We start from the raw sequence: 17,288 nt of genomic DNA, 5'->3' as shown, positions 1-17,288 counted from the left end.
ATTCATGCATATCATTGATTAACCAAAAGAAGGATAGGTTAGGGAAATAACATGTTGACTCTCAAGCTCAAATTTGAATAACATTCAACATAAAGACCAAGTAATATGAAATTAACATATTTACTTATATAGGCACCACAACTAAAAATATGTCACTTTCATACTATTATAGGCCTCGATGATAGTCTGATGTCCCAAATAGAGCTAGGAATCAAGTCCCATCGAATAAAAAATCAACGCACAAAATAATAGTGTGTAAGCAAATAATCCTTAGTAAGTTCAAATGGAATTCACTATACTTACTTTGTTGAAAGTGAGCATACCAAATGCCATCAGAACATCAATACTTATTACAACATTCTCAATTACATCACATAAGGAAAGTTAAGCATAAGAATTTATAATCATGTTAACCAACATAATTAGAATAACACATATAAAATGGTTAATAGATATTCTTATCATTTCATGGAATGTCGTGAAATATTTGAATGATGTGCAAATATACACAGTCGTCAACAAGTAATAAAGTAGTAAGTAAAAAATATCATCTCCACATGGACTGTAAAGACAAATATTGTGAAAATAAAAACTTAGCAAATTGACGATGAAAATAATTAGGAGTAGATTGAATTAACTAATTAACTTAACTAAAATTAACTAAGTATGCAAAAACTAATGGAAATGTAAACACAGAATAAAAAGCAACAATTCACAAGTTTAATTACTATGACATGAAAGAGCTAGATTAATTACCTTTTCTCACTTAGAATTATTAAAAGGCATAATTACAAAAACAAAAAAAGCCCTAAACCTTTGGGGCTTTTGGATATATGCCCCTAACCTTTTTTTTTCTGATTTCGGCGCTCAATGTAATTGATTTTTTAGACATCAACCCAGTTGAAACGGCAACGGTCAGCTGACCATTAATTAACAGTCGGTCAAAAAAATTGGTCTATGTGGCATTTCAGTTGACTGATGATGTGATAGACATTTAAATAATAACGCTGATGTGGCAAAAAAATTAAACAAATTTAATGAACATAAAACAAAAAAAGCCCTAAATTCCCCAAATAATCTCAAACCCAAAAATTCGAAACTTTTTTTCACAAGTTCTAAAATCCCCAACTCGTTAAATTCCCCAAATGGTAAAATCCCCAAATCCATAACATTCGAAATCTTTATTAAATCCCTAAAATCTTGAAATCCCTAAATCATTAGCATTTCGAAATATTCTTGAAATCTGTAAAACTTTTACGAACCAAATCGTTGAATCCCTAAAAATTTTAAGAATGAAAAAGCTTCAACAATTGTGAGCAGTTTCCGAAACCCAAAATCGAAAGGTAGGTGCTTTCTTATTTGGTTTGTTGGGAAAATAAATTCCATTTTTGGTTTAGTTTGTTGATTATTTGTGATTTATTATTGTAATTTCAGTGCCACAATGTAGGGTTTGTTTTGTCGATTTGTGATGCGACAGTGGTCCCAATGTTGTTGATAAAGTTGTTGTTAAACTTGTAGATGGTTATTTGTGATTTATTATTGCAATTTCAGTGCCACAATGTAAGGTTTGTTTTGTCAATTTGTGATGCGACAATGGTCTCGATGTTGTTGATAAAGCTGTTGTTAAAATTGTATATGGTTATTTGTGATTTATTATTGCAATTTTAGTGCCACAATGTAGGTTTTGTTTTGTCGATTTGTGATGTGACAGTGGTCCCGATGCTGTTGATTTCTGTTACCCAATCAAAAGATGTTAAAATTGTAGACATATGCTACTATTTTGTATTGTATTCAAAGTGTTCTCGATGTAGGTAGTGAGTTTTTTAAATTTTTTTGCTTAGAAAATTATTTGTTTATACTTTGCAGATGTCATTAGATGAGGAATATTATATTATTTTGCATGTGGGTGGGCACTTTGTAAAGGACCTATATGTTAGATATGTAGGTGGGGAAGTGATTAGGCTTAAAAAGGATCCAAACACAATATCTTATTTTGAATTATATAAAATAGTGAAAATTGGGTTAGGGTTTAACACTATCATGTTAATATATTTTCATGATCCTGGTACAGTAAGGTTACAAAATAATCTAAGGGTGATTTATGATGACACTTCCACCATAACTATGTTAGACTTTTGGGTCAAGTTTAAGGAGATTGACCTATATGTTGAACATGAGGTTAATAACCCTATAATTGTAGACGAAATGTTTCTGTTGACTACTGGGGAGGGTGATGTTGAAGGGGTAGAAGTTGATGGGGAAGGTGAAGTTGATGGGGTAGAATCTTATGGTGAAAGTGATCTAGAAAGGGTAAAATCTATTGGGGAGAGTGATGTAAGAGGGGTATAAGATGATTGGAAGGGTGTGTTTACTACTGGTATTTAGGTAGATGAGTATGGTGGTGTTGAAAGTGGTGGACAGATTAGTTTAGGGTTTACTTTGGAGAGGATAATGATAGTGAAGTTACTGCTGATAAATATGCTAGTGATTTTGCAACATCAGATAGAGTGGATAATGTTGTTGCTGCATGTAGTGGAGTAGAAGAGGATTGGAATAAGACTGAGGTATGGGACTTAAATGAACCTGGAAGCTTGGTTGGGTCTGATGAAGATGAAGAACATGAAAATGGTGAGAGAATGAGGAGTAAGTTTCCCTTATACAATGATAAGTTAAAATTTAGTTGGGGAATGTTGTTTAAGGATGATTAACAATTTAAAAGTGCAATTTGAAAGTACTCCAAAGAATTTAGAAGATAACTAAAGTTTATTAAGAATGACCCGAAAAGGGTTGTTGTGAGATGCATTGCTTCCCCTGACTATCCATGGAGAATTAGGGCTAGCTATAGTCCTATTGCAAAATGCTTGCAAATAAAGACGTTTTAGGATGAGCACCATTATTCAGTTAGTTTTAAGGTTAAAATGGTGATTGTTGCTATGGTTGCCCAACATTTTGAAGCAACTATCAAGGATCACCCTAAGATGAAGCTGAGGAGAATTCAAAGAATATGTGCTTTTGAAATGCATGTAAATGTGACCATTGATTGTTGTTATAGAGCGAAGAAAATAGTGTAGGAGAAAATGGTTGGGAATCATAAGAAGGAATTTTGCTTGCTATAGGACTATGCTCATGAGTTAAGGTCAAAGGTGCCAAGAAACACAATAAAAATGGTTGTTCAAAGTGTGATAGCAGACTCCCTTCCTCATTTGAAGAGGTATTATGTGTGCTTTGATGCACTAAAGAGAGGCTGGAAAGTGGGGTGTAGGCTACTCATTGGGCTAGATGGTTGCTTCCTAAAAGGCCCATTTAAGAGTGAATTTCTCACAATTGTTGGAAGGGACGCAAACAACTAGATGTTCCCTATTGCATGGGCTGTAGTTGAAGTGGAGTACACTAATTCATGGGCCTAGTTTCTCAGTCTCCTATTAACTAATTTGAGCTTGGAAGATGGATATGGGTACACAATTATCAATGGCTAACAAAAGGTTAGTGCATATGCAAATTTAAGCTTGGTATTGTTTTCTTATTCTTTTATTTGTATTTAATTAAAGTTTTCTAACAATCTATCTGGTTCATTATTTTGATTTAGGGCCTTGAGAATTTTTGACATACTTCCAAGGGTGGAGCATAGGAATTGTGCGAGGCATGTGTTTGCAAAATGGTCAGGGAGGAAGTTAGGGAAATCTTATGAGTATGATTTTTGGCATATTGTGAAGTGAACAACTGAGAGGGAGTGAGAGGATCTATGTGCAGCACTGGAGAAGAAAGATAAGGATGCTTACGGTAATTTGATGAAAAAGTCTTCAAAGATGTGGACTAGGGCATTTTTGCTGACTACTTGTAAATCAGATATAGTTGACAAAAATTTGTGTGAAGCATTCAATTCAAGCATTGTTTAAGCTAGGTTCAAAAAAATTATCAGAATGCTTAAGGATATTAGGACCAAGATGATGACTAGGATAGTAGAAAAAAAGAAGTTATGTAATGGATGAAAGCAAAGTTATGGTCCATTGGTGAAAGCTAAGTTTGATGCCAACAAGAAAGGCTTTGTAGAGTGGCAACTGATATGGAATGGTGAACATGGATATGAGTTGAGGAAAGAAAGTTATCAATATACAGTGGACCTAAGTCAAAGGATATGTAGTTGTAGAAGTTGGCAAATTAATGGGATTCCATGTTCCCATACATGTGCTGCCATGTATCTCTTAGGGCTTTAACCAGATGAATATCTACATGAATACTATTACATTGATACCTACAAGAAAGCTTACTTTTTTCCTATGCAACCCAAAAATGGGCCACATGATTGGAAAAAAGCTGGTATTGAGTGTAACACCCCTAACCCATATTCGTCGCCGGAATAGGGTTACGGAGCATTACCATAAAATCGTAACTTAAAACATTCAATTCCAAACATTTCATAAATCATAGCATAATTTATCCAAACACATGCATATCATCCCTTATTCGATCCCTCGAGGCCATAGAAGCACTTTAGAAATGATTCGGGACTAAATCAGGAACATTTAGATCTTTATGGAAAAAGATAAAAAATTTCACACTTTAGGGGTCACACGACTGAGACACACGCTTGTGTTTCAGGCCATGTAACAATCAAAATAGGGACAAACAACCGTGTCTCAGCCCATGTCCATGCCCGTGTAACTCTCTAACTTGAGTCACATGGCCAAGCTACACACCCATGTGCTAGGCCGTGTGCTAGGCCATATAACTGCCTGACTTACAATCCTTTGAAACCTACAGGGGACACATGGCCATGTCACATGGCCGTGTGGACAAAAAATAGGCAAAATTCAAGCCATTTCTCTCACCCAAATCAAACACACACCTACAAGCCATTTGCACATACAGTTAAGCTTTAAAACATACCTAAAACATGCATAATAAGACCAATTCAATAGGTCATTTATCCATATAACCAAAATGCCCAAAAGGCACCTCAATCACAAAAACCAAATATACTTAAACATATGCATAATTTAGCCATTCATCACCCATACATTTCTAACCTATTTCCATACCAAACTTACCACAGTGACCACATGCCAAACCACATTCAAACATACCAAATTGGTCATTCAAAACATACCTTCACTTGACCATTCCAACACCAACCATCAAAACATCAAAATGTAAAAAGTTCACCAACCATAATACAACATTTACAAGCCAAACATAGCAACTATCTCATCAAACACAATTCACACTTAAATCATACTTTTCATAGTCATGAATAATCATACTCTGAATTATAAACAATTCATACCTTTTCATGAGCTTTTAAATTACCTTTTGATACACTTACCATTTTTCCCTTTTCATGCCCGTTGAACCACTTAGAATAATATCGGATACGCGGGAAGCTCACACAAAGTGTGTTAAACATATGGTCAAAACCATTCCTTTCCTTTCCTTTACATAGATGCTCACTCGATCCATAAATGGGTTTGCTCACACGAGTTGACAGTTAGAATGTAGCTACAAGATGACGCTCATACAAGCTGATGAGTATCTGCAAAAAATATCGGAACTCAGCCATCGGTAGGACATTTAGGACTAGCACCCGAAACATGGTAACCCTAATGACATGTCATTTGTATCATATATATTCCTAAGGTTCAAACGGGGCTTGATAGTCGTCGTAACATTGTTGGATTTCCCATCGTGACATGATCTAATGAACAACATAATAACATGTAAATAAATTACACTAAAACATTATTTAAACATACGAACTTACTTTGATCACAAAAACGATGAAATATGATCGATTAATCCGATACTTTATCTTTCCCTCAATCTAGACCCGTATGAGGCTTAACTTGATCTAAATAAGCAAATTCAATCCATTTAGTATTCGTTCTATACAATTTCAGTCCAAAATACATACTTTTGCAAATTTACATTTTAACCCCTAATATTTTAACTTCTTTACAATTTAGTCATTAAGTTCGTAAATTGAAATTCATGCAATTTCATCCACATGCTAAGCTAGAAAAATTCACTATAAACCCATGGAAACTCATACAAATCATTATTTCACAATTTCACCATGAATTCTACACATTTTACAAAAAAATCCCTAATTAACATTTTCAACAAAAAATCACTTCACAAAAGTTGTTTATATATCATCAAATATTCATTTTCCTCCATCAAACATGAAAAATCACATGAACACATTCATGGAAAAACCTTAACCTTTTAACAGTTTTGCAAATTAGTCCCTAGGCTAGCTAGATTAAGCTACAACGACTTCAAACACATAGAAATAATTAAAAACGAGATGAAAATTCACTCACATACACAAGAAAGACTTGGCTGAACCTTCAAGCACTCTCTAATGGTGTTTTTAACCCTAATTTTTGGTGGAAGATGGACAAAACAAAGATGATAGATTTTGGCTAAATTATTTTTACTTAACTAATTTATTAAATTACTTTTTTAACATTTGTTTAATACTTAAAAATTCACTCATTTAATGTCCATCTTTGTCCACTATTTAAATTAATGGTCTAATTACCATATAAATCCCTTAACCATTTAATTTCATAGCCATTTGGTACTTTTAACTTATAAAACTCTAAACTTGCATCTTTTATGATTTAGTTCTTTTCACCAAATTAAACATGCAAATGATAAAATTTGTTATCGAAATTTTTATGACCTTGCTAATATTCTGTAGACACTACAATAATAATGAAATAAATATTTACATATCGAATTTGTAGTCCCGAAACCATTGTTCTGATTTCACTGAAAATGGGTGTTACATTAAGCCAGTGCTACCTCCTGTTGAAAGGAAGATGCTTGGGAGGCCCCAAAAGAATAGTAGGACAGCCAAAGATGAGCCAAAAACATTAAAGCCTAGCCACTTGAGTAGGAAAGGTCTACTCGTGACATGTACTCAATGTGGCAACATGGCCATAACATGCGGTCTTGCACAAATCGAAACAGGTACAATATTGTTATTTAGTTATATATATTGAGTAATTTTTTTTATTTTGTTTAACCAATGATTATGATCCATTTTTTGCAGCTAGATGCACAACCACCCAAACAAAAGGGGAAATCTCCCATTAAAAAGTCAACTACCTCAGATAAATCTGAGGGAAAATAAGCATTTTATGTGAGTTTCTTCTTTTTACTATTGATCAAACATTTTATATTATTTTAATATTAATATAAAATAATTTTGTTGTCTGGTAGAACCACTAGGAGCATGACAATAGCTTCATGCCAAGATAGTAGTGGACAAGCTTTTTCAACACCCAAGTCGCGAAGTAACAAGCGAAAGGCTTCTTTCAACCATCTGGGAACACAAGAATTAGTTGCAAGAAAAATAAGTAAATCATCGTTAATATTTTTTGAATGACTTCTACTATTTTTCTTGTGATTCACAGTAATAACTTGCTATTTAACTTGTGCAATCTTATATGAAAAAAATTGCAGCTTCATTATATATATCTGTTGTGTTTTTCTCTGGAACTGTGGATGCTATCCTTTTTTTTATGCTGTATGCCAAATTATGCCATAATTCACTTCATGACTGTGTATATAACTTTCTGCAAATAGGTCATACAACACAAGTTTCTTATTGCAACAATTTTTTATCTACAAAGTTCCTTTGTCAAGCAAATCATTTTATCTAGGGTGCCAAAATTTCATTTATTTATTTGCATCTCATATGCTGGCTATACATGGCAAAACTAGCTTGGCCTACAACATTTATCTTGTATCTATTTTCTGTTTTGCAGGACCATCTCGCAACAGCTCGTGATTCAAAAAGGACGGTGTAAGGTATTCTACCTAGAACATTTTGAGCCTACAGCATTCTGGTTTTGGAATACACCAATGTTGAATGTTATTTTGTTGTTTTGAAAACCAATATGTTGGTTTTTTTGTGGTTCGTGTATAGTTCACTTACATTCTACTTTTTTGCTGGTATAGCGTGAATAGTTTATAGGGTGAATTGATACGAGCCAAAGAGGTGACACTCAAGGGGTTGTTTTTCCTTGTGGTCCAATCACTCGAAGTAAGGCACGACAATTAAAATGAAAGATGAATGCTTTTGTCCAAGACTTTGTTGCTACAAATTTAATTCATCATGTTTGTGACATTGACAAATACGGGAATGCAATTCACTGGACCAATCTTGGAATAGTGAAAGCCCATAAATTGGTGGATTAATCTTTTATGTATCTTATTATTATTATTATTTACTTAATTCTCATTGGTTGGGACACATCATTTATGAGTTAAGTAATTTTATTGGTTAGGTTATTATTTATTTATTTTCTTAGATAATTTTAAAGAGTTTTATTAGGATTCAATTACTCTTTAAAGAGTTTTTATTAGGATTCAATTACTCTTGTTATTTGCCTATAAATAGGCTTGTTTTCTACACATTGGAGGACACATAAAAAAGAGAGTATTTGTTTTCTTCCAAATTTGTGTGAGGCAAATTTTTGAGAGTAGAGTGATTCTTCTCTTGCTATTTAGTTTGGAGTTTGTTACTTTCGAGGGTATTTCGGAGTTACAAATATTCAAATTTCTTCCCGTTCATCGGTGTTTCTAGAGGTTCTTCTTCTAGGGGTTTCGTAGGGCGCCGCTCAATCATTGGCATTTTTGATTGCAAGTTAACCAAGGGTTCCATAGGGCAAATCTATCCTTTTATTATTATTGTTTAACTAATTTTATTTATTCTCATTTTTATTTCTAATTTGTGTTTCTCTTGTGTCTAGATCCGGGGTTCCGCATCAGTTGGTATCAGTTTCAGGCCAGTCGGTGTTATTTTTGAAGCTAAAATCAAATCTGAAACGAGTCAAAATACCAAAAATACTTTTCATCGGTTTCGTTGGTTTTTTTTTTTGCTTTTTTTTAAGTTTGTGTTTATTCTCCTCTTATTCTTTAAAAAAACAGAATAAAAAAGCAAAAAGCGCAAAAAAAAGCAAAAAGCGCAAAAAAAGAAGCAAAAAGTGCAAAAAAAAAGTTGCCTACCTTTCATACGTAGGTTTCTTCTTTTCCTATTATTGTTATTATTTTTATTTTTATTTTTCCCAAAATTGAATTTTTTTCCTTCTTTTCTTGACTCAAGTATAATTAAAGCTTCAATTTTTGAAAATCTTAAGACACCAAACATTTCCGATTTTTGTTTTTTTAAAAATTTGGCTAGAGTTTTCTTAAGTTTTCTTCTTATTAAAGCTTTTCTTTGACTCTAGAGTTAGGGATCGTTGCAAGTCTACGTTTTTTTTGTTTTATGTATAGGCTAATCATATACTTTTGTAAAGTACATTTATCCAAATTGCAATGGGGAAATCATATGCTTAAATGATCAAATTTATCCTTTTAGTCTTATGTTTATTGTCATTGCATTATTTACTAAGCTAAATTAAATTAGGCATAAACAACCAATATTGGTCATTACTTCCAAGCATAATGTTAAACTGCATAAAAAACAACCAAAATTTGTCATTAGTTCCAAAAATAAACAAACATATGTTGGATCATTTTACATTAAATCAACATTTGCAATTGCTAGCTGCATATGCCTCTTACCACTGCTGCCAAAAAAGAAACCTATGGTGATGCATACAATACATAACATAGAGCAAGAAAATACTTATACATTGACTTCCTTTTCTTGATAACTTTAATTTTTTGCATCATGGTCAACATTTTCTTCCTTAATGCTATGTAACAACCAATTTTTAATGAAATCAGAATAGTGGTTTCAGGACTACACATCTGATGTGAAAATACTTATTTTATTATTATTTCAATGTCTATGGTGTGTTAGTAGTGTTGTATAAAAATTTTGTTAAGAAATTTTGACGTTTGCATGTTTAATTAAGTGAAAGGACTAAATTGAAAAAGGTGCAAAAATAGAGTTCTAGTAGTTAGAAGTATCTAATAGCTATGAAAATTTAAAGTAAAAGGACTTAAATGGTAATTAGCCCATTACTGAGGTTAATGGATGTATATGGCTTGATATTAATGAAATTTTGGTGTTAAGTAAGGGTTAAATTTGTAAATTAATAAAAAAAGTCAAAGTAAAAATTAAACAAACAAAGTGTCATATTCCTAAATTAGTTTATTCCAACGAAAATACAGGAAGGAAAAAAGCCTTGGATAGGGTTTGAAGCTTCGATTACTTTGCTAGCTTGCATGGTACGTGTTTTGATCTTGTTTTTAATACTTTTATGTTTTCGAGATCATTGTAGCTTAATCTAGCTAGCCTAAGGACTAATTTGCAAAACTGTTAAAGGTCTAGGGTTTTTCCATGAATGTTCTTGTTTGATTTATAAAGTTTTTTTGGAAGAAAATGAGCCCCTGTTGTTAAATAAAAACTTTTGTAAAGTGAATTTTGATGAAATTATCATTTAGGGACTTATTTGTAAAAATAGTAAAAGTACATGGTGAAGTTTTGAAATAATGATTTGTATGAGTTGATATGTATTCATAGTAAATTTGGCTAGCATGGGTTAGGGATGAAATTGCATAAATTTGCATTTATTAGCTTAAGGACTAAATTGTAAATAAGTTAAAATATTAGGGGCAAAAATGTAAATTTTTAAAAGTATGAATTTTGGATTAAATTGAATAGTGCGTGTATTAAATAAATTAAATTCGGTTATTTGGATCAAGATAAATCTTAGCTGGACCTAAATCGAGGGAAGGCGAAAGTCACGGATTAGCTCGATCTTATTTCTTCGTCCTAGTTATCAAAGTAAGTTCATAGTATTTAAATGTATAATTGAATTTCTATATATATTTTCATCTTATGACTATCTAATTAAATACTTATGTTAATTATACCTGAATTTCACATACGTGCCCCTATTTGTACTTCGATACCCCTAATTACACATACATGCCCCTGTTTGTACTTTGGTACCCCTGATTGCACATACGTGCCCGTATTTTTACTTTAGTACCCCTGATTGCAAATATGTACCGCTGTTTACACTTCGGTAACTTAAATCTAGTAAAATAAGAGTTGCATTCAATCGATGTTAAGTTAAAAGATTTACTATGTTTTCACTAAGCTCTGTAAGCTTATACATTTTTGTGTATTATTTTGTAGATCATTATTGCCAACCTTCGAATGAATCAAATCTTTGGCTCACACTATCTATCGATGTTGGTAGTTTTTGTACTCCTTAGGGTTGTGGCATGTATATGTAGCTTTATAGGTTGTTTTGGTACATTATGGCAAATTACTAAATTAAGTGGTTAGGTACTTTTCTAAGTTTGTGAATAGATATCTTTTGGTACAACTAGAATGGTATGAAATTAAACACTTATGGATTTTTTTGGTATGTTGATGAATTAAGTTGTTATGTTTGGCTTGAAAGCATGGTATTATGGTTGGTGTGCTTTTGGTGCTTTGATGCTTTGCTGATTGGTATGGATATGGTCAAGTGAAAGTATGTTTTGAATGACCAATTTGGTATGTTTGAATGTGATTTGGTATATGGTGAATGGTGATATGGCTTGGTATGGAAATAGGTAGTTATATAAGGTTGATTTATAGACAAATAAGTTTATGTTTTTGGTTGATGTGATGTATTGTGGTTGAGGTGACTTTTTTGCATATTGGTTGTTTGGATAAATGGTGTAATGATTTAGTCATATTTATGCATGTTTTAGGTATGTTTCAAGGCTTGAATGTATGTGCAAATGACTCATAGGATCATGCTTGATTAGGGTGAAGGAAATGGCTTGAATTTGGCCTATTTCTTGTCCACACAGCCAAAGACACGGGCGTTTGTCTCAGCCATGTGTGACACACAACCATGCGGCATGACTGTGTATCCTCCATAGTTTTCGAAGGGTTACAAGTCAGGTTGTTACAGGGCTTAGCACATGGCCGAACACACAGGCGTGTGGCTTGGCTGTGTGGTCGAAGTCATAGAGTTACATGGACATAGGCATAGGTTGGGACACGGTCGTGTATCCTTATTTCGAATGTTACACGACCTGAGACATGAGCGTGTGCCTTAGCTGTGTAAGGCACACAGCCTGGCCGCACGGCCGTGTGACCCCTACAGCGTGAATTTCTTTAACTTTTTCCTTAAGGATTTATAAGTTTTTGATTTAATCCCAAATCATTTCTAAAGTGTTTCTAAGACCTCAAGGGCTCAAATAAGGGACAATATGCTTGTGTTTGAATGGATTTTGCTATGATTTATGAATTGTTTGGAAATTAATAATTTTTAGTTTTGTTTTTATGGTAATGTTTTGTAACCCTATTCTAACGTTGGAGACAGGTTAGGGGGTGTTACATTTAGTGGTATCAAAGCTACGGTTTAGTCGATTCTAAGACTAACGTAGCAAAGTAGAGTTTAGTATATATACATGCCACATATACCCTGTGATAGTGTGATACTTTTGATCCGTTCTAACATTTTATTTCTTATAGATTCAAGATGTCAGCTGAATCGAATTGAGCTATAGTTAATGAAGCTGAAAGTAATGTTCAAGCTTCGAATCCTGAGGCAAGCAATAGTGTGCCTATTCCATAATCCGTGGGTGATGAGATGAAAAACGTATTTCTGGGGATGAGGAACCAATGATTTAATGAAGTCAAACAAGAAAATCTATCAACTCCGCCACCTCTACCCCCTGTTGTGCCTATTCTGGTACCCCTGAATACTCAAAACCCTGTACCTGTAATGGTTACTCGGGTGTTCGTAGAAAAAATTCAAAAATGTGGAATGGAAGAGTTCAAAGGTACGGTAGGTGATGATCCTTCAAAATTCGAGTATTGGCTATTAAACACAAAGAGAGTTTTTGCGGAGTTATTGTGCACCCCCTAAAGATTGCTTGAGATATGTGGTGTCCTTACTGAAAGATAAGGTGTATCTATGGTGGGATACTTTAAACACGATGGTACCGGATGATCGGGTTAATTTGGATTTCTTTTATAATGAATTCAAGAAAAAAGTATGTTAGTCAGTTGTTCATCAACCGAAAAGAGAAATAATTCTCGAGTTAAAACAAAAAAACTAGACTATAGTCGAGCATGAACGAGTATTTGTGTAGCTAAGCAAGTATGCTAGTAACATCGTATCAAATGAAGAGGAAATGCGTATAAGATTTGAAGATGGGTTGAATGATGAAATCCGTTTGGCTGTAGCAGCATTAAAGTTACGAGAAGTTGTAGAACTTTTCGAGCGGGCTCAGAAGGTTAAAGAGATTTGTAGAAGCAAACGACAGACAAATTAGAGGTTTAGAGATTACAACAAGAAAGGGTCATTCAAGCCTGCTCAATTATCTCCCTCGAAGAAATTTAGAAATGATATAAGTCGATCTACTATGCCTTTAGAGTTTGTTAACTAAGAAAAACTAAGACAAAGCAATTTCCAGTCAGTCAACTCTTCGACGGCTAGTGTTGGAAGTGTAAGAAATGTGGATAGAATCGTTCTGGTGTGTGATGAATTCAATAGAAGACATTTCGGAGAGTGTCGATCAAAAACGAGAGCTTATTTTCGTTATGGCGACCACTTTCTTCGAAATTGTCCTAAGAAGCAAAATGATTTTGGGAATCATTCAAATAAGCCTGAAGCAACTTTTTAGAGGGGTAGATGATTTGGAAATGTTAGAAATACTACTCCCGGTGAGGAAAGAATAGCAAGATGAATGAACGGTCTGAAGCGAGAACACTGGGTAAAGCTTATGCAATCCGGGCTCGAGAGGAAGCTACTGCTCCAGATGTTATTGTGGGTACTTTTTCCCTCTTTGATATTAATGTATATGTATTGATTGATCCTGAACCAACTCATTCATATATATGCACTACATTAGTAGTCAAAAAGAAAATACATGTTGAATTCACTAAATATACTGTCAAAGTTACGAATCCATTGGGTCAATGTATTCTAGTTAATCAATTATGTAGACTATGTCTACTGAAAATTAAGGGTTACGATTTCCCCACTAGTTTTATATTGTTACCTTTTGATGAGTTTGATGTGATTCTAGGTATGAACTGGTTGACATTGCATGATTCTATTGTGAATTGTAAAAGAAAACATATTGTGATAAAATGTTAGGATGGTAAACGGGTCCAAATTGAGTCAGACAGATTGGATGGTACATCTCGTATAATCTCTGCTATGACGACACAGAAATAAGTTAAAAAGGGTTGTAAAGCATATCTCGCTTATATAGTTGATTCCAAGGTTTCAGAATTGAAACTAGAATTGGTTTCGGTGGTATGTGAGTTCTCAAATATGTTTCCAGAGGAGTTACCAAGGCTACCTCTGACCCGAGAAGTTGAGTTTGGTATTAACTTGGTGCCGAAAGCATCCTCAATATCAATAGCTCCATACAGAATGATACCTACAGAATTGAAAGAGTTGAAAGGACAATTGCAAGAGTTGACAGATAGGGGCTTTGCTCGGCCCAACTTTTCTTATTGGGGTGCTCCTGTGTTATTCGTTAGGAAGAAAGAAGGGTCTATACGGTTATGTATCGATTACCGACAGCTCAACAAGGTGACGATCAAGAACAAGTATCCATTGCCACGTATTGACGATCTATTTGATCAGTTGAAAGGTGAGACAATATTTTCAAAGATTGATATTCGTTCTGGTTATTATCAGTTATGAGTCAAAGACTCAAATGTGCCAAAAACCGCGTTTAGGACCAGGTACGGACATTATGAATTACTTGTGATGCTGTTTGGTTTGACTAATGCACATACAGTATTTATGGATTTAATGAACAAAATTTTCAGACTGTATTTAGACAGATTTGTTGTGCTATTCATTGATGATATTTTGATTTATTCACGGGATGAACCAGAGCATGTCGAGCATTTGAGAATTTTTTTGCAAATTTTGCAGTAAAAATAATTATTCACTAAGTTCAGCAAGTGTGAATTCTGGATTCGGGAAGTCAGTTTTCTGGGACATGTTGTATCGTCAGATGGCATTAGAGTTAATTCGAGCAAAATTTCAACTGTTGTTGATTGGAAGCCTTTCAGAAATGTATCTGAGGTTAGAAGTTTTCTGGGTTTAGCTGGGTATTACCGAAGATTCGTCAAGGGCTTTTCGATGATTGCTATACCATTGACAAGATTATTGCAGAAAGAGGTTAAATTTGAGTGGTATGAGAAAGTCAGCAAAGTTTTGATCAATTAAAAGCATTGTTAACCGAGGCACTAGTATTAGTTCAGATAGAGTCGGGTAAAGAATTCGTGATTTATAGTTATGCATCGTTAAATGGTTTGGACTATGTTCTTATGTAAGAGGAAAAAGTAATAGCGTATGCTTCAAGACAGTTAAAACCGCACGAAAAGAATTATTTGATGCATGATTTAGAGTTTGCAGCGATTGTGTTTGCTTTGAAGATTTGGTGACACCATTTGTACAGCGAAAAATGTCATATCTTCACATATCATAAAAGCTTGAAGTATTTAATGTCGCAGAAAGATTTGAATTTGAGACAGCGCAGACGGCTCGAGTTGTTGAAAGACTATGATTTGATCATTGATTATCATTCGGGAAAAGCTAATGTAGTTGCTGATGCTTTGAGAAGAAAATCTTTATTTGCGTTGCAAGCATTAAACATGCAGTTGACATTGATTGATGGTGGTTCGATCTTAGTCTATTTGAAAGCTAGACTGATGTTTTTACAACAGGCTTGCGAAGCTCAAAAATACGATGATGTGTTGATAGCTAAACAAAAACGAATTGAAATGACTTTTGATTCAGACTTTCAAATTGGATCTAATGATAATTTATGCTTCAAAGGCAGAATTTGCATTCTGAGAAATTTAAATCAAATTCAGAAGATTTTGCAGGAAGCTCATAATATTGGCTTGTCTGTTCATCCTGGTAGCAATAAAATGTATGATGATTTGAAACAAATGTACTGGTGGCTAGGTATGAAACGAGAGATTTCTAAGTTTGTATCGAGATGTTTAGCATGTCAACAAGTTAAAACTGAACATCAGATACCTTCAGGACTGTTATAGCTAGTAATGATTCCAAAATGGAAATGGGAGCGCGTAACGATGGATTTTGTATCGGGACTACCTCATCTTTAAGAAAGTAAGATGCAGTTTGGGTCATTCTTGATCGTTTAACAAAGTCTGTGTATTTAATTCTAGTTCATGCAGATTATTCACTTGAAAATTAGCAGAGTTATAATTGCTGAGATTGTCAGATTGCACGAGGTGCCCGCTTCTATTATTTCTGATAGAGATCCTGATTTATGTCTCGATTTTGAAGCAAATTACATGAGGCTCTAGGTACTCGTTTGTATTTTAGCACCGTGTTTCATCCTCAGACCGATGGTCAATCTGAGCGAGTGATTCAAATACTCGGGGACATGCTTCGATAGTTTGAAGGTAACTGAGAGAAATTTTTACCGTTAGTAGAATTCGCATACAACAACAATTCTCAATTTAGTATAAAGATGGCACCATACGAAGCTTTGTATAGTCGAAAATGCCGAAATCCATTGTATTGGACAGAGCTCAGTGAGAAAAAGCTTCACGAGGTTGATTTGATATGAGAAACCGAAGAAAAGGTTAAAGTGATTTGAGACAATTTGAAAGCAGCTTCAGATCAACAGAAATTGCATGCAGATTTAAAGCGAAAGGACATTGGGTTTCAAGTCGGCAATAAAGTATTTTTGAAAGTATTGCCTTGGAAGAAAGTTATTCGATTCGGTCGTAAAGGAAAGCTAAGTCTGTAATTTATCGAGCCATATGAAATCACTAAAAGAATTGGACCGGTAGCTTACGGATTAGCTTTCCCATCAGAGTTAGAAAAGATTCACAATGTATTTCACGTATCTATTTTACGATGGTATCGATCAGACACTTCACATGTGATATTACTTGTCGATGTTGAGATTCAATCTAATATGACATACAGTGAGAAACCAATCAGAATTTTTGCTTGAGAGGTTAAAGCATTTAGAAAAAAAAGCATAGCTATAGTGAAAGTCCTTTAGCAACGACACAGTATAGAAGAGGCTACCTAGGAGCCAGAACAAGCTATGAAAGTGCAATACCCGAACATCTTTTCAAGTAAGATTTCTGCGGACGAAAATTCCTTTACGGGGGAAAATTGTAACAGCTCGTTTTCAGTGAAATAAGAATAGTGGCTTCGTGACCACAAATCTGATGTGAAAATATTTATTTTATTATTATTTTAATCTCTCTTGTGTGTTAGTAGTGTCGTATAAAATTTTTGTTAAGAAATTTTAACGTTTGCATGCTTAATTAAGTGAAAAGGACTAAATTGAAAAAG

The sequence above is a fragment of the Gossypium hirsutum genome, chromosome D02 (genome assembly GCF_007990345.1).
Source record: "Gossypium hirsutum isolate 1008001.06 chromosome D02, Gossypium_hirsutum_v2.1, whole genome shotgun sequence".
NCBI lineage: Eukaryota > Viridiplantae > Streptophyta > Magnoliopsida > Malvales > Malvaceae > Gossypium > Gossypium hirsutum.
The sequence above is the reverse complement of the archived record's forward strand: the minus strand, read 5'-3'. Positions refer to the sequence as shown.